Raw genomic sequence first — 21,216 nt, 5'->3', positions numbered from 1 at the left:
TTTTAGATGCATGTCTCACTATTGGAGCAAATGCCTATAGTGTTAAGAATGGAAACTGGATTTGTGTAGATTGCTGGATCTGAGTTTTCTTTATACAGTTGCCTGTAGTGTTTCCTTGTTTATTGTTATAGTATTGTCCAGGAAGTTCATACTTTCTGTAGAGAAGTCCATTTTAAGTTTTATAGATAAATTAAATGTGTTAAAGACCTTATGAAACTTTATGAGTGACATTTATCATTGTGTGTCTTTTGAAAGTGTGTGTTGTGAAGCATTTTCACTTTAGTTTTGCTTTCCTATCACCTATTTATCATAATGGAGCACAGAGGTTGATAAATTCGGTGCACATAGGTAACATTTTAGAAATCACTCCTCTGCAACTTTTTCCTGTGCGTCTTTTAAAATATGTTTTCCAAAAGCAGTTTTCTAAGCCAAGTTGTGTGATTTTCTTTATGCCACTGCAAAGTGAATTTCTAAATCACTCCATGTAGAGCATTCACGCAAAATTGCTTAACCTCCTAACCTCATCAATTGTCGCACAGATTTGTGCTTAGGCGCACCTGCAAAAATGTGCCCAAGCTAAGCAAAAAAAAAGGTCTACCTTCCTATAAAAATGTCCGTCTATGAGTTTTTCTTTTCCTTCTGTGCAAATAATGAAAATATCAGTGATGTAGTGAAAGTATGTATAGGGTTTGTGAAGTTGTGTATCTAAAAATCATTGTTCTAGGTCAGCCATGAATAAATTAGCATATTGTGGTGCCATCCCGGTCCCTATTGCAGTGCTCATCATTTGTAGATATATGTCACTGTTTAAAGCTGAAGTAGTTGTGTGAGAGAAGGAATTCTGGGATTTTGGTAATGATTTGAGGGTTTTATTTCTACTTGTGGGTTTGGGATGAGAGGTACAAGGAGCAGGCGTCAATTTCATCTTTTAAGGAATGTTATTACATCCATTTTTAACAGTATGGAGTTCACAGGCAAGTTTGTAATCTGGCTAAGTTTGTTCAGAAAGTGGGCGTTGTCCTGTCTGTGTTATTGTTTTTGCTAAAAGGTTTTAATATGTTTTCTACTTAGCCAGAGGTCTGTACAGTTAATGTATCAATACCACTTATTATTGGCCCTCCTGGGTTCCCAGAATTGTGGATTTTAGGAAACATGTAGAATTCCCTCTTTATGGCATTGGTAGGTATTAGTGCTTCTAATCCTTTGAAAGGAGTTGATCAATTTTATAGTGTATTCTTTGTTTATCTCTTGTAGTATTTGTTGTCTCACAATTGACATTTTCACACTTTCATGTAATCTTGGGTGTCTTTAGTACATTATTTCAACTTCTTATAACATATGCTGGATTATGTTCTCTCCTCTGTATCTCACCATGGCCTGCTGTACCATTTCCACTATGTTCTCTACCCCCCCTCTTTTTCTCAACCCTTTGTAGTCTATGGTTCAATAGCTAGACAATTCATGACCCAACCTAGTGTGAATCCTTCACGGTTGTTGTTTTAACCCCTGCATATTTGTAAGATGTAACTTGTGTGTTTTCTGCTTATGTGCCCAGAAATGCTTTAGACTTGAGAATGACAGCTGTTAAAAAAAAAAATTAATGCTCAATACCTTTAAATCACTATTAACTCCTTTGCACCTGAATTGAATTGGAAAAAGGGGTAACTTTTTAGTGTCATACCTGGCCCATCTCCCAACATTAAACAATGCACAGCCAGAAGTCTGTTTTGGGAAGGCCGATTGTGTCAAAGGAAACTGCCACTCTGTAATGCCTTCCTCACTGGCCTTATGCTAGTCTCTGACAGGCTCCCCATCAGTGGGCAGCTTTGTATGTTGTGGGCGTTATGTCTAGCTGAGCATGTCCCCCCCCCTCATCCGAGCAGTAACACATTTGGCACTTACCGTATTTATCGGGGTATACCACGCACCGGCCTATAACACGCACCCTCATTTTACCAAGGATATTTGGGTAAAAAAAGTTTTTTACCCAAATATCCATGGTAAAATGAGGGTGCGTGTGTGCGCGTGTATACCCCGATATACCCCCAGGAAAGGCAGGGGGAGAGAGGCCGTCGCTGCCCGCTTCTCTCCCCCTGCCTTTCCTGGGGTTTAGAGCGCTGCTGTCGGCCCTTCTCACCCCCTGGTTATCGGCGCCGCTGCCCGTTCTGTCCCCATGACTATCGGTGCCGGCGCCGATAGCCAGGGGGAGAGAAGGGGCAGCGGCACCCATTGCCGGCGCCGCTGCCCCGTTGCCTCCCCCATCCCCGGTGGCATAATTACCTGAGTCTGGTCCGCGCTGCTGCAGGCCTCCGTCGTGCGTCCCCAGCGTCGTTGCTATGCACGGCGCGGCGCACTGACGTCATGCGCCGCTCCGTTCAGCGCATAGCAACGACGCCGGGGATGCACGCCGGAGGCCTGCAGCAGCGCGGACCCGACTCAGGTAATTATGCCACCGGGGATGGGGGGAGGCAACGGGGCAGCGGCGCCGGCAATGGGTGCCGCTGCCCCTTCTCTCCCCCTGGCTGTCGGCGCCGCTTCTCTCCCCCTGGCTATCGGCGCCGGCACCGATAGTCAGGGGGACAGAACGGGCAGCGGCGCCGATAACCAGGGGGTGAGAAGGGCCGACAGCAGCGCTCTAGACCCCAGGAAAGGCAGGGGGAGAGAAGCGGGCAGCGACGGCCTCTCTCCCCCTGCCTTTCCTGGGGGTGTATCGGCGTATAACACGCACACAGACTTTAGGCTAAAAATTTTAGCCTAAAAAGTGCGTGTTATACGCCGATAAATACGGTATATCTTATCCCCCCAGTTGTAATTTCTTTCAGGGCTTACATGTCAGCTGCTCCCCATTAGGAATCAAATTAAAGCGTTACTCCGCTCCCCAGCATCCGGAACATTGAGTTCCGGACGCTGTATGCAGGCTTCCGTGTTCACGCCCGCCCCCTCGTGATGTCACAGCCTGCCCCCTCAATGAAAGTCTATGGGAAGGGGGTGCGACATAAAAATTTCACATCTCATCCCCCACCCCAGTAGTAATCACATTTAGGGCTCAAATCTCATTTGTCCCCCAGCAGTAATCACTTTCAGTCACACCTCATATCCTCCACCCCAGCAGTATATACTTTAAGAAATCTAATGAGACCCCTCTTCCCAAATAATCTTTTCATGTACATGTACATGTATCAGATCTGCACAAGCTGCAATAAACACAGTTATGAACACAACAGTCGCTGAACCTTTCCCCAAGCAGTAACCTTGTCATGCACATGTATCTACTTAAAGGGGTACTCCGGCGCTTAGACATATTATCCCCTATCCAAAGGATAGGGGATAAGATGCCTGACCGCTGGGGTCCCGCCGCTGGGGACCCCCGTTATCTTGTACGCCGCACCCCGTTAAAATCAGTCTCCTGGTCTGATTACTGTCGATCACGGGGCCGGAGCGTTGTGACGTCACAGCTCCGCCACCTGTGACGTCACGCACCCTACCATAGACTTGCATTGAGGGGTGGGGCATGACATCACATGGGGGCGGAGTCGTGACGTCACGCTCTTTCGCTCGCGTGGTCAGGATCCGAAGCCTCCAGCGTTGCCGGAAGCCGTTGAGGTGGGTGCTGAAGCTGAGATCCCGGGGGTCCCCAGTGGCGGGACCCCCGCGATCAGGCATCTTATCCCCTATCCTTTTGATAGGGGATAAGATGTCTAAGCACCGGAGTACCCCTTTAAGCAGCAATAAACACAGGTATAAATAAAATACTCTCGGACATTCCTTCCTAAGCAATATCCTTCCCATGTACATGTATCCTCTCAAGCAGTAGTAAAACACTTTCTGTGAAGGCTAATTTATTCAGGAAGATCACAGGCTCACCTGCAGTAGGAAGTGCCCTGCGTAGTGGGAGGTACTTCTAGCAGGCATGCTTAGCATGTAGCACTTCTGATAAAAATGCAGGTACAATTTTTTGGGTCGTGACTAGAGATGAACAAGCCGAGCCTGGAAAACCTGGTCTCGCTTACAACTTTGGGGGGAAAGCTGCTAGTGGAATATCAGAACTTTGCTAGGCTCAGCTTGCTAGGTTATAAATGGAGGATAGATGAAGAACACATGGCATTTTGGTGCCATAACAGCTTTGGATGAGGAAGTAGGAACACTGGGAGAGGTTTATCAAAACATGTGTAGAGGAAAAGTTGACCTGTTGCCCATAGTAACCAATAAGATCGTTTCTTTCAATTTTAAAAGAAGCAAACTGATTGGTTGCTATGGGCAACTCAGCAACTTTTCTTCTCAACATGTTTTAATAAATCTCCCCCACTGAGTTGACGGTAAAGTAGCCCAGCATACTTTGCAGCTAATAGTAAGATCACATAATCTAGCAAATTAGCAAATGAATGCTTGCATACAACTCCCAGGACAATCAGGAGACATCATTAGGAGTAGGTTTAAGAGACTGATAAAACGCTGCACTGCATTACAGCCACCAACTTGGATAAAAAGCTGAACAATCAGCAGTGCACAGATGATTTTACTTTGGAACTACTGATCCCAAAAAGCCTTTACAAAAGCAATTTGAGCAAAGCATTGTACAACGGGCTGACCTCGTTGACCCACATTACTGTGTCTGGCTGCTGCACTACAAATCCCAGAAGGGTGACTGCACAACGAGCCCATAGAAAGCTATCATACTAAAATACAAAGCAAGTTGAGCAAAGCATTGTGAAATAGGTTGACCTATACCAAGCCCAGGTTGGTAAGTGACAAATAATCTCCGAGCCCAGGTAATGTTTAAAATTAACCAAACATCATACTCTGGTTTCTGTACTATGGGCTTACAGCAATGACAGAACATATCTATATGTAACCTCTACAGTCTTATGAATTGACACATCATTTCTAGGGGCAAAGACCAGGGAAGCATTGCAATAGAAACTGGGTAGGTGAGTATATTGCATATTTCGACCATCAAATGCATGCAGAGAATGGTGTCAGAAGAGGAGCAAATAAGGTGAGTATGTTTTTCTTCTATTTTCCCCATCAAGCCCGTCATTTTCCCCATCACTCCTCCTCCCATAGACTTGCATTGCGGGGGCGGGGCATGACATCACGCGGGGCAGAGTCGTGACATTACGATACTCCGGCCCCGTAGTCGTGAGCCGGCAGACTCCGAGGCTGCAGCGCTGCGTGCAGTTCCTAGAGGTGGGTCCTGCATGTGAGAGAGTGGGGGTCCCCAGCGGCAGGACCCCCACGATCAGACATCTTATCCCTTATCCTTTGGATAGGGGATAAGATATCTTAGGGCCGGAGTACCCATTTCATTTGTGATGACAAATTTCATTTTACCATAAGGGTATGTTCACATCAGTGTTTTGCAAATCAGTTATGAAATGTCTGTTATTGTCACATGAATGACGTCATTATTAAGAGATCTGAAACTGATGTTAATGAACCATTATATTAAAGGATTTTGTTAAAATTAAATATAAAATAAAGGACCATTAACAACTGTTATTATCCGTTAAAACATCCATTTATCTCTGTTAATGTCAGTTATTCTTTAACCAGTTTTTTTTCTGAGCATGCTCAGTAGCAATAAAGGAAATTAAGGGAGATCACTTCTGTCACTAGAAACTTTAATATTAAACGATATACCTAACAATGTCCGTTATTTATGATGGGAAAAAAAATTGTGCATGGCGGTATTAATTTTTTTTTTTCCGTCAAAATAATGGAAATTAAGTGGAACTCAAGCGGAGACTCAAAAAAGCCCATAAACATGAAGGGATCCGTTTCCTTCATTTTCATATCTTAGATTCCCTAACGGAACTGAATAACAGAAAAAATATATGCTGATTTGATCCCACCCTAAAATTTATGGCAAAACAAAGAAATATTATTTGTAGGGGAAAATACGAAGGGAAAATGCAATTTAACAAATTTTGGGGAGTTTAGTTTTTACACAGTGCACTTTATGGTTAAACTAAACATCTTAAGAATACAACCCATTTTGGTTTAAGGTCATAACCAGCTTCCTCACCTTTTAAGAGACATAACTTTTTTTGTGTGGCCAATTTTTGTATGCCTTTCATCTAATCTAAAATGTATGGCACAGCCAAAAAATATTATTTTATGGGGAAATTAGTGCACTTTACAGTAAAACTGACATATTCTCTTTATTATGCGGGTCAATACAATGAACCCCTTAAGGACTCAGCCCATTTGGGCCTTAAGGACTCAGACAATTTTATTTTTACGTTTTCGTTTTTTCCTCCTCGCCTTCATAAAATCATGACTCTTTTATATTTTCATCCACAGACTAGTAAGAGGCCTTGTTTTTTGTGCAACCAGTTGTCCGTTGTAATGCCCTCATTCACTTTACCATAAAATGTATGGCGCAACCAAAAAAATGCTATTTGTGTGTGGAGAATAAAAAGAAAACCGCAATTTTGCAAATTTTGGAAGGTTTCATTTTCATGCCGTACAATTTATGGTAAAAATTACGTGTTCTTATTCTTTGGGTCAATATAATTAAAATGATACCATGATAACATACTTTTCTTTTACTGTTGCGCTTAAAAAAAACAAAAAACTGTTTAACCATATTAGTACGTTTAAAATCCCCCTATTTTGAAGACCTATAACTTTTTCATTTCTCCGTATAAACAGCAATATGAGGGCTCATTTTTTGCGCCGTGATCTGTACTTTTTATTGATACCATATTTGCTTATAAAAAATTTTTAATACATACTTTATAAATTTTGGGGGGAATAAAATGTTATAAAAAAGCACGTTCATGCGGTTCACCGTACGGTATCATTAACATTTTATTTTAATAGTTTGGATATTTATTCATGCGGTGATACCAAATATGTATATAAAATATATTTTTTTTTACACTTTTTGGGGTGAAATAGGGAAAATGGGACAATTTACGTTTTTATTGGGGGAGGGTCGGCAGAAGACCCATTCACACAGCGTAATTCCCAAGTGTAATACCATTATTGTACTACTTTAAAAAGAATAAAAGTAAAACAATAAATAAATAAATAAGTATGCTTTAAATTGCCCTATTCTGACTTCTTTAACTTTTTTATTTTTCTGTATATGTGTATGAGGGCTCATTTTTATGTAGTTTTTATTGGTACCATTGTAGTTTTTATTTTGATGAGTTTTTGATCATTTTTTATTTCATTTTTCTGGGATGTGATGTTACAAAAAATTTGTATTTTTGGACTTTTGTATTGTCTTGGGTTTACTTAATAAACCGTGTAATGTTGTAGTTTAATAGTTTGGACTATTCCACACACAGTAATACCAAATATCTTCATTACTTTTTAATTATTATTATTTTTTTTATGGAAAAGGGGGTGATTTGAAGTTTTATTAGGGGAGAGGCTTATGTATATATATATATATATATATATATATATATATATATATTACACACACACACATATATATATATATTTATATAAATGTTTATTTATAAACTTTTTTTATTTTATTTACACTTTTTAGGGGACTATTTTATGCAATCATAAGATCTAATTTACTAAGCAATGCCCTGCTATGACATAGGATTGCTTGCTGTGATTGGTCATTCACTGTGAGTGGCGGCTGCTGATAGCAGCTGTAACTCACTGTCTATGAAGTGATTCCAGCGGGGGCGCTTGCTTCATAGACTTCACTGTACAATAGGACGTACATGTAGATCACTGTGCAACAAGGACTAGGCAGCAGAAACGTACATCGTGATGCAAATCCTGTAGGGGTTAAGATTTGCATTAGCTAAAGAAAATGTTAAAGAAAAAGTATTACCCTAGATGTATGCAGTCATAAGAAAATAGATTATTTAATGTAATAAACATGGAATATACTGGGTAATACACACATTTGACTTTAGAGTATTGCAGTGAAAGTGTATAGTAGCAGTAAGGTGACTGGAGTTGTGCGTTTTTAAAATGTTTTAGAGTGGGCGTCTAAAGGAAGAATTTAGTGCGGTGAAAACCAGCTGTCTATTTTGCATGAGACTTTTAGCATGAGGCAGCAATAGTACACTTTGTTCTGTTGTCGTGTTCTGTAGAGTAAACACTCTGGGCAGAAGGTTTATCTGGATAACATAAGAGCTAGGACTGAGGATAAAGAAATGCTAAACATAGAAAAATGCACTAAAAATAAAATTAAATATTACAGCACGTTCCCTCTTAATCCTTTCCTATTTTGCCACATATTACAATTAAAATTGTATCAGAGGAATGCAAGTACCGTACCTCCTTCTTCTACCTTGCATGCCGTAGGGCAAAAATATTGTTAAGCTTCATCTCCTGGTTTAACACCAGTCTATCCGTCTTTCCCCAGCAGAAAATAAAACTGATAAGTATGATATTAAAGGGACTCTGTCAGCTGCAATTCACGTTCCAAACTGCTGACACTTAAGTATCTGGTAGGACAAGGAAACAAATGGTACTTGTCTATTTTCTTGTATCTGTTGGTGCTTCCATTATGTCGAAAAATCCTTTTATTCTTTGGCAAAAAGTGGCAAAGAGACTTTCCAATCCCCTGAAGTGCTGAAGGCTAAAAACGCTTTCTTGCTCCCCCCTCTCTTTCAAGTCCCTGTTTGATTGACAGTTTTTGCACCACAGGTTCCACACAGCCCACTTTGGCTGTAACAGATGTTTCTGTTGTCATTTCTCTTGTCAGTGGTGTCACCTGCTCCTTATTTTTCATTGCCATATTGTAATAATCTTAGATATTGTGGTTTAAATGCATTCTTTAAAGGGGATGTCCAGTGATTAAGAGGTTTTTGTAAAAAGACCAGACTAGCTTAAAAAAAAGGATTCTTGTCTGTCCAATTTCCCACCACTGTCATTCCAATGGTGCCAGTTCCCTGCTTATCAGTGCTTCTTGCTTGGGTCTTGACATGCATGAAATGCAAGCTCAGTCATTACCTACTAAAGTGTGTCACACCAGATCAGTAATTGGTTGTGCAGGCTTTCGAGCCGGACCAGGAGACACAGCACAATTGGAACAGCAGTGGTGCAAAATTGGATAGCTGCCAGGGTATAAAAGCAAACTGTATCTTTCCTGGAGCGGAATTTTTTTTGGGGTGAATTATCTGACACTAATAAGAAGCTATGTCTTGTTATGTCTGCCCCATGTGGCCATGTAGTTTGTCTGTTTAATATGTTATATCTTGATTTTTTTTTTACTTTGCTGCCCCTCACTTCTTATCTGAATCATGAAGGTTTCTTTTACATCATATATATCAAGTCTGCTATATGCTGTGTATGATTTTTTTTGGCTAAACATAGAGGTCAGCGTGAGCCTGCGAGTCCAGCTTGCTTTGCCATGCCACTGCTTTCCTTGCATTAATACAGTTGGTGCAGAGTCATTGAGGGGTTTTAGTTAAGTCTGCGCCCTGCACAAACTGCAAATTTCAAGCACCTACTTTGCGTAAAAACGTTGCTTTTTTTTTTTTTAAATGTTTGCGCCATGCTCACTTTTTGAGTCTTGTGGTGCAGGATTGTGGTCTTTTCATGGAGGGATTGTGCACTTCACTTGCCACAATTTTTGTGAAAATCTCTACCAGCCCAGAGCTGGCATGGATTTCTGACAATGTCTACCATGCCCCTGGATTTATTAAGAGGCTTGGGCATCTTAATAAATCCAGTGAATTCCTACACTTGTGGGGATTTAATTGAGACCAGTGTGTGAAAAGCAGTTTTTGGGTAATTCCACCTCCCTTGAGTCTGATCAAATATTTAAAGTACATTTACACTACCATAAACCATTACATTATATTAAACTTTATAAGCCTAAGCTCAGTTTCTTACCCCCTCTATGTTATTGAGCCCTCAGAATAGGAGACATGACATGTGCTCTTGAAATTTGTGTTTGTTTTAAACATATTACTGTTATTAATGGTATTGATAGATTTTTATTAGCATTTATTATTATTATTTTTATTATTATTAATATTACTATCATTAGTAATAGTAGTAGTAGTAGTAGAAGCAGTAGTAGTATGTTCATGTAGAGTTCTCATGTAATTAGATTTCTATTATTAGGCTAAGTTTCTACACCCAAATTGTCCCACTGCGTTTTTCTGCGGGAAAAATGCAGCAGCCAGATGTTAACAGGGAGTCAATAGGGAAACTCAAAATGTCAAACCCACATTGCGTTAGTTTTTTTCCCCTGACCCTGGTGCTTTGCTGTGATTTGCCAGATTTGCCAGTGGATGGTGTGGCATCCACTGTGTCGTTGCTATGCGCTGCACGGCACTGTGCAATGACGAGTGACATCACTCGTCATTGCGTCTCTCAGCGCATAGCAGCAACGCAGGGGACGCCACACCGGAGGCCAGAAGCAGCGCGGACCCGACCCCGGCAACAGGTAATTATACAACCGGGGATGGGGGAGGCAACGGGGCAGCGGCGCCGGCAATGGGTGCCGCTGCCCCTTCTTTCCCCCTGTCTATCGGCACCGCTGCCCCATTGCCGGCTCCACTTCTCTCCCCCTGGCTATCGGCACTGGCAATGGGACAGCGGCACCGATATCCGAGGGAGAGAAAGGGCAGCCGCGCCGATAGCAGGGGGAGAGAAGCGGCAGCAGGGCTCTAGACCACAGGACAGGCAGGGGCAGAGTAGCCGGCAGTGACGGCAGGTCTCTGCACGTGCAAAAGCCGCTGCAGTTCATTGATTTAAAGCGCCCGCTTTAAATAATTGAATTGCAGCGGCTTATCGGCGTATAACACGCAGATAGATTTTAGGCTAAAAATTTTAGCCTACAAAATGCGTGTTATACACCGATAGATACGGTAATACAAAATCAAACCTATATAAGTAGGGTATCATTTTAAACATATGGACCTACAGAATAAAGATAATATGTCATTTTTACCGGAAGCCCCCATAATTACAAAATGGCATTTTTTTCTTCAATTTTTTTCCTCTTCTCTGTGTATATTTTTGATGACTAATGTCAATGTAAAGTAGAAATTGTGGTGCAAAAAATAAGCCATAATATGGAATTTTATCTGCAAAATTTAAAGCGTTATGATTTTTAGAAGGTGATGAGGAAAAAATGAAAATGCAAAAAAGGAAAAACCCTGCATCCTTAAAGGGTAGCTTCCACCATCCTATATTTTTTTTCTGTCCCTGCCTATTGCACATCTATCCCTAACCCCCTCCCTGCTTTTAATTTTTCTTTTTTACTATATTAAAAATAGCTTTTTGTCTGCCTGGTAGTGTGTTCACTACCAGGCAGACTTCCCCAGCAGGCACCACGTCACTGATGCCTGCTGGGGCCGACACTTCCGCCCTTAGTTCATCTACACAGGGTGCCTCCAGCTGTTTCCCCACTACAACTCCCAGCTTGCCCTGACATCTATTAGCTGTCAGGGCATTCTGGGAGTTTTAGTAGTGAAACAGCTGGAGGCATCCTGTGTAGATAAACTATAAGTTAGTGCCATGCGGCGCTATGGCGCTACCCCGTTCCCTCCGTCACCCCCCCCCCCCCCAGCATACCCCGTTCCCTCCATCACCCCCCCCAGCATAACCTGTTCCCTCCATCACAAATCCCAGCATACCCCATTCCCTTCGTCACAAATACCCCTTCCCCACATACCCCGTTCCCTCCATTCTGCTACTTACTGATACGGCAGAGTCCGGCAGAGGGCGTGCAGGGGCAGCAGTGGCAACAACATGTGCGGGAGGAGTGGCCTCCAAGCCAGTGGCCGGGGAGCCAATGCGCTCGCTCTCGGCTGTCTGATTGCCCGGCCGCAATCAGTCCAAATTCAGGCCGGTTTTCAAACGTAAAATTCACCCAGAAAATATATTACAGATATATTGTAGTACATAAGTACTACAACATATCAAAAAATAAAGTTGGTGACAGTGCCCATTTAAGGGGTTAAACACGATATTTATTTGAAATAAAATTATTAAAATACAGTAAATACATCAGTAATAAAATATTTCATAAAATGAAAATAAAAAATATATTATTTTTAAAAGACATGGACAACTTATCCACTTTTAACATTTCCGGGTACATTTTCAGGTTCCTACCCGCACACATAAATTGTTCCCTGCTTAAAAAATAAATAAAAAAATTGTTCTAAAAAATAGAAAATTTTTCCCCACAATTTTTCCCATCCCTACTGCTTTTTTTCTTTTTTAATGGTAACCTATGAAATTTAATTAAAAAAGCGAACTCCATCCCTTTTTTAAATTGCTAAAGTCAAAGAAAGAATAAAAAAACGCCTGCAAAAATGCCAATCTTAAAACCCATATTTAAAAAAAAAACTTCCAAGGAGCAGGAAAGTGCCAAAAAAGGAGTGAAAAAATGCCAAACAGGAGTGAAAAAATGCCAAGAAGAAAAACGCCAAGAGGAAATGGCATTTTGCGATTTCCTATTGATTTACAGCTAACATCTATCAGAGAAAAAGCGCAGTGTGGCATATTAAGCACTTTTATTGGCATTTAAAAAAAAAAGACAAGTGTAAACCTAGCTTTACAGCAAATTTAGCACTAAGTTGTGGTTTCGGTTATAAATGTGGCTTCTGTTATTGAGTGGCACGTGAGCGAACACTGACCTGGGGACAGTCCGGGGACATTGTCACTTTAAAACAGCCTTGTATGCTAAAAGATCCAGGGCCAGGGATGTCCCCTCCCTCTCACTGCCCTGTTAACTATTGCAGTGTAGTGCCGGGAACATCTGTAGGGTATGTTCACACTGTGAAATTCCTATGTTCACACTGCCGAATTTCAGCAGTGGACAATTCCGCCGATTAAATTGTTCCGCACGAACAAGGAACATTGCGCGGAAGTCCGCGAGCACTGGATAGCCGTCAGTGGTGACGGCGCAGTGCCCCACGGTCCTACCCGCGGAGTTTTTCCGCAGCGGCCGCCAGACGGAATCTCTGCTCGCTGAAGTAAGCGAGCGGAGATTCTGCAATGTGAACATACCCTTAGAGAGAGTTTTCTCACTCTTTTCCTTCCCTGTAACCCTTATTCAGCTGCCGTGCTCAGCTCTCTGTCAGCGGCATGGAGAGAGAGGGAAGGGGGGGGGGATCACTATGTACTGGCCGGCAGTGTCTGGAGGAGGGCTGGTCAGAGGTCACTGCTACAAATCAGTAAGTCTCCTATATATTTCTGTGTAATATACTCAACTCAGCTCCTGGCTCTGACAGCAGCTTTCCTGCCTCAGAGATGGGCACTGATCTCTGTCAGTCTATAGATCTCCAGGGATTTATTCTGACTGCCATATTTGGAGTTGGGAAGGGAATTTTTACTGCTAGTATGAGTGTTTTTTTTGCCTTCCTCTGGATCAACTAATTAGGGTTAAAAGTTGAACTTGATGGACTCTGGTCTTTTTTACACCTTATGAACTATGCTACTATGTTACTATGTGTTATCTACAGACTCCACCATAACTGTGTTATCTACAGACTCCCCCGTAACAGTGTTCATTCATAAATCCCTGATAAATGTGTCATCTAAGTGCTACGTTATGCGCTCCGGCCACACATGATGGACATGAGCGCACGGTCCCCTTACCTGCTGCTGCCGACGGGGCTGGGACTCGCATTGTGGGACACACAGCATGCGAGCCCCAGTCCATCACTCTCCGGGTGTTTCTCCTGCCTCCGCCTCTCTGCTCTGGCACGCGTGTCCCCGTCCCCTTCCGTGCCTTGTGCCTTAGAGAAAGCATTCCTCAGTATTGCCTTGCCATGTATCTGAGCCCTTGCTCTGTGACTTTGACCTTGCTTCTTCCGCCTGCCTACTGAACTCCTGCTATGTCTTGAGTACGCTACGGTGCCGCCTGCCCTGGCCTTCTGCTATCCAGACTATGAGCTGCCTTATCCCTCCTGTGCCTCGCATCTCCTTAGCCCCTTGTGTGGTCTAGCCGTGCCAGGGGTAGTGACCTGGGTGCTTCCTGCCAAAGCAAGTCCATTCCGCTTTGCGGTGGGCTCTGGTGAAAACCTGCGACATTCTGAGGTCTGTATTATGGTGGGGTCTGATTGAGGGGTATGTATTATGGTGGGGACTGATTCTGGGCTCTGTATTATGGTGGGGTCTGATTCTGGGGTCTGTGTTATGGTGGGGTCTGATTTTGGGGTCTGTGTTATTGTGGGGTCTGTATTATGGTGAGGTCAGATTCTGGGGTCTGTATTATGGTGAGGTCTGATTCCGGGATCTGTATTATGGTGGGTGGTGATTCTGGGGTGTGTCTTATGGTGGGGTCTGTATTATGGTGGGGTCTGATTCTGGGGTCCGTATTATGGCGTGGGGGTGTTACAGGGGTCGGTATTATGCAGGTCTGAATTAAAAGGGTTATCTGGGGTGAAAGGGTTATTTGGCTGTTGTGAGCATTTCCATCTCTCTGTATTGTCCTCACTGTAAGACACTTATAACGGGACAATATATTGGAAACATTCTCAAAAAAAATCAACCTACCCTGTGACAAGCCACACACCCATAAACCCCACCCACAGTAAACCACACCCATAATAAAGCCACACCCATTTTCCTGGCACACAAAGCGACTATGAAAAACAATTTGGCACAGCACTACCAGAAGGTTGCCTACCCCTGATGTAGAAGATTTATTTTGCACAGATTACAAAGTTGAAAAAGTTAATCACGTTTAACCTACCACCCTATTGTATTGAGCCAGAATGGTTCATTAAACCCCTTATGGAGGCAGATGCCTATTTCCCCATACTAATTAAAAATTAATTCCCAACTTCAAATATTTCAGTTGAAATAAATCCCTGGATTAACATCCCACATACAAAATTCTATTTATTGTAATTTCCCTATAAGTTCTTTTTATACCTAGGCCTCTAACTATGTCCACTTATGTTATAGTGTATACCAAAGAAAATAGAAAATAGTAGCAAATCTTTTTTTTTTGGTATCTACTGTATGCTTTTTTGCTGTTAGTAGCACCCCTATTTTTGTACTGAATAGGTTGAGCCCTTCTCTTCTCGTTGTCTATCACTTATGTATTTATACATTATGATCAGATTGACTCTAAGGGTGTGTTTAAAGATCATGGGAGAAGGTTCGCTGGTCTTTTATTTTTAATTAGTTGCTTTTACTTATAGCATTGTCACTTAAAGGAGTAGTCCAGTGGTGATTCAGTGGTGAGCAACTTATCCCCTATCCTAAGGATAGGGGATAAGTTGCAGATCGCGGAGGGTCCGACCGTTGGGGCCCCCCGAGATCTCCTGTATGGAGCCCCGACAGCCGGCTGGAAGGGGGCGTGTCGACCTCCGCACGAGGCGGCGGCCGACACGCCCCCTCAATACAACTCTATGGCAGAGCCAAAGCGCTGCCTTCGGCAATCTCCGGCTCTGCCATAGAGATGTATTGAGGGGGCGTGTCGGCCGCCGCTTCGTGCGGGGGTCGACACCCGCTATCTCGGCGGAGAGCCGGGGCCCGTACAGAGAGATCGCAGGGGGCCCCAGCGGTCGGACCCCCCGCGATCTCAAACTTATCCCCTATCCTTAGGATAGGGGATAAGTTTTTCACCACTGGACTACCCCTTTAAGACAACAACTTTTGCAGACCATAAACAAAAAAACATTCAGTATTGGACACCTCAGATCTATAATGTATGTCCAGCTAGTGTCTGTAAAAAGAAAGCACATTATTTGTATGACTTATTTGACAACACATGGCAGAACAAGGAATGATCCTGGTACATAACAGCAATAGTGAGAAATTACACACCGTTGTTGATATGAAGTCTGTACACACAGACAATAGGAACACATCCTGAGAATTATAGCTAGCCAGGCAAAAGGCCAAGGTGCGATATGCCGGTAACATCCATCATAATAATCAGGGCAGCTCTGCCTATAGGTGAAGTAGGCAACTGCCTAGAGCGGCCCCTGGAGGGGGGCACCTCTCTGCCTGTTGCAGTAAACGCAATCAATTCACTTTTTAACCACCCAGCGCAGCCCTGATAGCACCAGCCCCGCCCCATGTCAGAGGAGCGCTGTACAGTACTCCACTGACAATACACCCTCCCCGGGCCTCATTATGCTGGAGGAGCGCTGCAAGCGAAAGCAGCGATAGTCTGTGGCAGTGCCTCCATCCCACAACACCCCCACCCTGCCACTCATGTTGCTGGAGGAGCGCTGTGAGCTCCACTGTACACCCGCCTCAAAGCCCCAACCCCCAAACCACATTACCGTTGCTTTTCTGCTTATTTTATCCCCCGACGTCTCTGCCTCAGCCACTGCTCTCCACGTGTCTTTAATGAAACTAGGGTGAAAAGATCTGTCTGCAATGCTGTGTATCTAATCCTCTCACGTGTGATACTGTTTGCTGAGCCTCTGTACTTAATCCCCTCCATGTGTGATATGTGTGATGAGCTGTGTATCCAATCTCCCATGTGTGATCTGTATGCTGAGCTGTGTATCTAATCCTCCCATGTGTGATCGGTCTGCTGAACTGTGTATCTAATCTCCCATGTGTGATCTGTATGCTGAGCTGTGTATCTAATCCTCTCATGTGTGATACTGTTTGCTGAGCCTCTGTACCTAATACCCCCATGTGTGATATGTCTGATGAGCTGTGTATCTAATCCCCTAAGTGTAATCTGTCTGCATAACTGTGTATCTAATTTATCTAATTCCTCCATGTGTGATACTGTTTGCTGAGCCTCTGTATCCAATCCCCCATGTGTGATCTGTCTGCTGAGCTGTGTATCTAATCCCTCTTTGAGTGATACTGTTTGCTGAGCTGTGTATCTAATCCCTCTATGTGTTATATTGTCTGCTGAGCTGTGTATCTAATCCCCCTATGTCTGATACTGGTTGTTGAGCCCCTGTATCTAATCCTATAATGTGTGATACTGTCTGCCATAACTCTCTATCTAATACTGCTAAATGTGATACTGTCTGCAAAACTAGTTTTTGTTACAGTGTGTCATGCCAGTAGTATAGAGATTACATGAGGAGAAAGTTTGTTACAGTACCCCAGTAGTAAGGAGATTACATGATGAGGAGGTTTGTTACAGTGTGTCACCCCAGTAGTAAGGTGATTACATGAGTTACGTGTCACCCCAGTAGTAAGGTGATTACATAAGGAGGAGGTTTGTTACAGTGTGCCAACCCTGTAGTAAGGTGGGGTGTGTCAAAGGGCGGTGCCAATGGGCGGGGTCAATTGGGCGACAAAATTAGATTTTGCCTAGGGTGGCAAAAATCCTTGCACCAGCCCTGATAATAATTATAGTGATAAATAAATGAGACTGAGACTGCTCTGGGTGTAGCAGACAATGCATCATACTCCTGTTTGCAAAAATTGTATTGTAGCCTTTTGGCTGGGATTCCACTTTTTTTTTTTGGGGGGGGGAGGGGAAATGCCAAGAAAAACGCCAATTCTGCCGCATTGCGTTTTTTCGGCCAAAAACGCTGCGGCCAGATGTTAGCTGTAAATCAATGAGAAATCGCTAAATTCTTATTCCACTTGGCGTTTTTCACTTTGGCGTTTTTTTTAATCCTTTTGGCGTTTTTTCACTCTTTTTTTTGTGTTTTTGAAATCGTTGGTAATCGCAGCATGTTGAGCCACTGGCGTTTTTTTTTTTGTCTAATTTGTGGCGTTTTTCTCCCATTAAAGTCTATGGGAGTGAAAAAACGCGAAGAAAAACGATATGTGGGTTTTAACTTTGGCGTTTTTGCAGGCGTTTTTTATTCATTTTTTTACTTTAGCGATCCAAAAAAGTGATGGATACACCCTTTTTTAATAAAATTTCGTAGGGTACCATGAAATAAAAAAAAAGATACAGTAGTGAAGGAAAACATTTTATCTAATGAAATGTATCTTTTTTTATTACATTTTTATTATTTTTTAAACAGGGATCAATTTATGTGGGCGAGCGGGGACCTAAAAATGTAGCCGACAATAATAAAAATGTAGTGTGTGTGTGCTTTTCACTTTATTTTCTTTCTTTTTTTTTTTTTAGGTAGTACTACTACTCCCAGCATGGAACACACTGTTTCATGATGGGAGTAGTAGTACCTCTACTAATTGACAGATCACCCGTTGCGAGCCTCCTGTATAATGTATAGATGCGGCTGCCGCTCTTCTATGGTCCCCTGCACTGCCGTATATATATATATATATATATATATATATATATATATATACAGTGGTCCCTCAACATACAATGGTAATTCGTTCCAAACGAGCCATCGTTTGTCGAATCCATCGTATGTTGAGGGATTCCTGCAATGTAAAGTATAGGAAGCTGTACTCACCTGTCCCCGCCGCTCGAGATGGTGTCCCCGCCGCTCCCGATGGTGATCCCGGGCCTTCGCTGGGCTCTCCGCTGTCTTCTCCGGTCCTCCGCTGTCTTCTCCGGTCCTCTTCTGTCTTCTCCGGTCCTCTTCTGTCTTCTCCGGTCCTCTTCTGTGTTTCACAAGGCCTTACTGGGCCTGCGTAGCGACGTCATTATGCCGCTGCGTACGCCATTCCTATTGGATGGCGTGCACAGCAGCGTATTGACGTCATCGGAGAGGGCTGAGAAGACACCGGAAGACCAACGCTGGACCCGGAGGGCACCCCGGAGCATCGTGGAGGGGTAAGTAATACTTACCGCACCACACGGGGAACATTAAGCTGCTATCCGGCAGCAGCTTAAGTATTTGGCGCTGCCGGATAGCACTTAATGCGATGGCCCCGACATAAAAAAGCATCGTATGTCGATGCTGACATTGACATGCGATGGCCTCTGAGAGGCCATCGTATGTCGATTTCAACATATGTCGGGGCCATCGCAGATCGGGGGGTCACTGTATATACACACAAACCTTTTTATATTTCCCGCAGAGAGCTGTGATTGGCCAGATGGTTCCAGCCAATCACAGCTCTCTGTTGGAAATAGGAATGTGTATATATACAGCAGTGCAGGGGACCATAGAAGAGCGGACGCATCTATACATTATACAGGAGGATCACAGCGGGTGTCAGGAGTGATACCCACTGTGATCTTTCCTTAACAGCAGGTACTACTACTCCCAACATGGAGCACACTCTGCTCAATGCTTGGAGATGTAGTACCTGCATTAATAGACAGATCGCAACAGGTGTCAGAAGTTACACTCGCTGCAATCTGTCTATTAATGCAGATACTACAGCTCCCAGCATGGAGCAGAGTGTGCTTCATTTTGGGAGTAGTAGTACTTGCAGTTAAGGACACATCACAGTGGATGTCACTACTGACACCCACTGTGATCGTCCTGTCTATAGCAGAGATGGATCGACTATATACATTGCTTGCATCTTTGCTAGAAATATACAATTCGGTTCAGCACGAATGTCTAATTGACCAAATTTTACCGTTTTCAAGCACTTGGACCGATCCGAATGCACGAAAACATATTTTGAACATTCGCGAATAACCACGATATTACGAATAGTAAAATAACGAATGCATTCGTTATTTACCGAATGTATGCTGTAAATAACGAATGCATTCGTTATCCGTAAACGAACATACAGAATTCATTCTAATAACAAAGAAAGAAAAAAAAAGATACAGTAGTGATGGAAAAAATTGTATTTAAGGAAATGTATCTTTTTTTATTATGAAATGTTTATTCATTTTTAAACAGGGATCAATTTATGTGAGCGGGTAAAGCACTAAAAATGTAGCTGACAATAATAAAAATGTAGTGTGTGCGTGTTTTTCACTTAAAAAAAAAAACATTTTTTAGGTAGTACTACTACTCCCAGCATGAAACACACTGTTTCATCATGGGAGTAGTAGTTACCTGTACTAATTCACAGATCGCCGAGGTTCCCTTGCGATCCTCTTGTATAATATATAGATGCGGCAGCCGCTCTTCTATGGTCCCCTGCACTCACGTATATATACACATATTCATATTTCCTGCAGAGCTGTGATTGGCCAGATGGTTCCAGCCAATCACAGCTCTCTGTGAGAAATAGGAATATGTGTATATATACGGCCGTGCAGGGGACAATAGGAAAGCGGCCGCCGCATCCATAAATTATACAGGAGCATCACAGCGGGTGTCAGGAGTGATACCCGCAGTGATCTTTCCTTTACTACAAGTACTACTACTCCCAACATGGAATACTCTCTGCTCCATGCTGGGAGCTGTAGTACCTGCATTAATAGATCGCAGTGGGTGTCAAAAGTTACACTCGCTGCGATATGTCTATTAATGCAGGTACTACAGCTCCCAGCATTGAGCAGAGTGTGCTCCATATTGGGAGTATTAGTACCTGCAGTAAGGGACAGATCCCAGTGGATGTCACTTCTCCTGACACCCTCTGCGATGTCCTGATGTGAATGTCGGGATCAGCTGTTCTCAGGGCTACAGAGCCGGGAGAACAGCTGACACTGAGCCGTAGGTATACATCGTATATCTACTGCCCAGCAAGAACTTACAGTGAGCCTGCAATGTGTATACAGTATACACATTGCTGGCTCATTTACTCCCTTGCTGAGCTGTGCACTATGCGCAAGCCCAGCAAGGAAAGAGTTAACTTACTCTGCTGGACAGTGTAGGTTAACCCTTTGGGCGGTATACACTATTTACAGCTATCTATAGATAGCTGTATATAGTGTATACAGAAGACGAAGTCCACTTACTTCCCTCGAGTACCGGGCAGGTCCGTGTAGCGCCACCCCCTAGTGATGACGTCATTCGGGGGCGGAGCTACAGAAGGGAACTAGGCTAGTTAATATGAAGCTCTGTTCATATTGTCCGTTTTGTATAATATGAACAGACCCTTCTGGAAGTGTCTACCCAGACAGGGAGACTCCAGCTGTTGCTAAACTACAACTCCCAGCATGCCCAGACAGCCAAAGGCTGTCTGGGCATGCTGGGAGTTGTAGTTTTTCACCAATTGGTGGCTCCCTGTTTCGGTAGACATTGCATCATGGGTGCTCTCCCCAGCGGACAGCGCCAAAAATGTCATAACCAATTTTTTGAGTTTTTTTCTTCTCGTTTCAGATCTGTGTATGCAGAGGATTACTGCGGATTTGATGGATTACGGCGTATTATTATTTTTTCTTTTAATAAAATGCTTAACGAGGACTGTGGAGGAGTGTTTTTTTTAATAAAATAATTTTTCCAATGTGTTGTGTTTTTTTTTTATTGAATTTTCAGGCTTAGTAGTGGAAGCTGGTCTTATTGACTGAATCCATTACTAAGCCAGGGCTTAGTGCTAGCCCCAAAA

At 43.1% G+C, this 21,216-nt stretch overlaps 1 long non-coding RNA gene across 1 annotated transcript in view; it reads left to right on the top strand.

The window, feature by feature from the left end:
- Positions 1-21,073, top strand: part of LOC130293385 (uncharacterized) — a 102,380-nt gene extending 81,307 nt beyond the window's left edge. The window contains exon 3 of the long non-coding RNA XR_008848197.1: positions 20,991-21,073. This is a non-coding gene — a long non-coding RNA (uncharacterized LOC130293385). The remainder of the gene's footprint in view (positions 1-20,990) is intronic.
- Positions 21,074-21,216: the final 143 nt, after the last annotated feature.

The sequence above is a fragment of the Hyla sarda genome, chromosome 10 (assembly GCF_029499605.1).
Source record: "Hyla sarda isolate aHylSar1 chromosome 10, aHylSar1.hap1, whole genome shotgun sequence".
Classification (NCBI taxonomy): domain Eukaryota; kingdom Metazoa; phylum Chordata; class Amphibia; order Anura; family Hylidae; genus Hyla; species Hyla sarda.
Note: the sequence above shows the minus strand (reverse complement) of the source record. Positions and strands in the feature narration are given on the sequence as shown.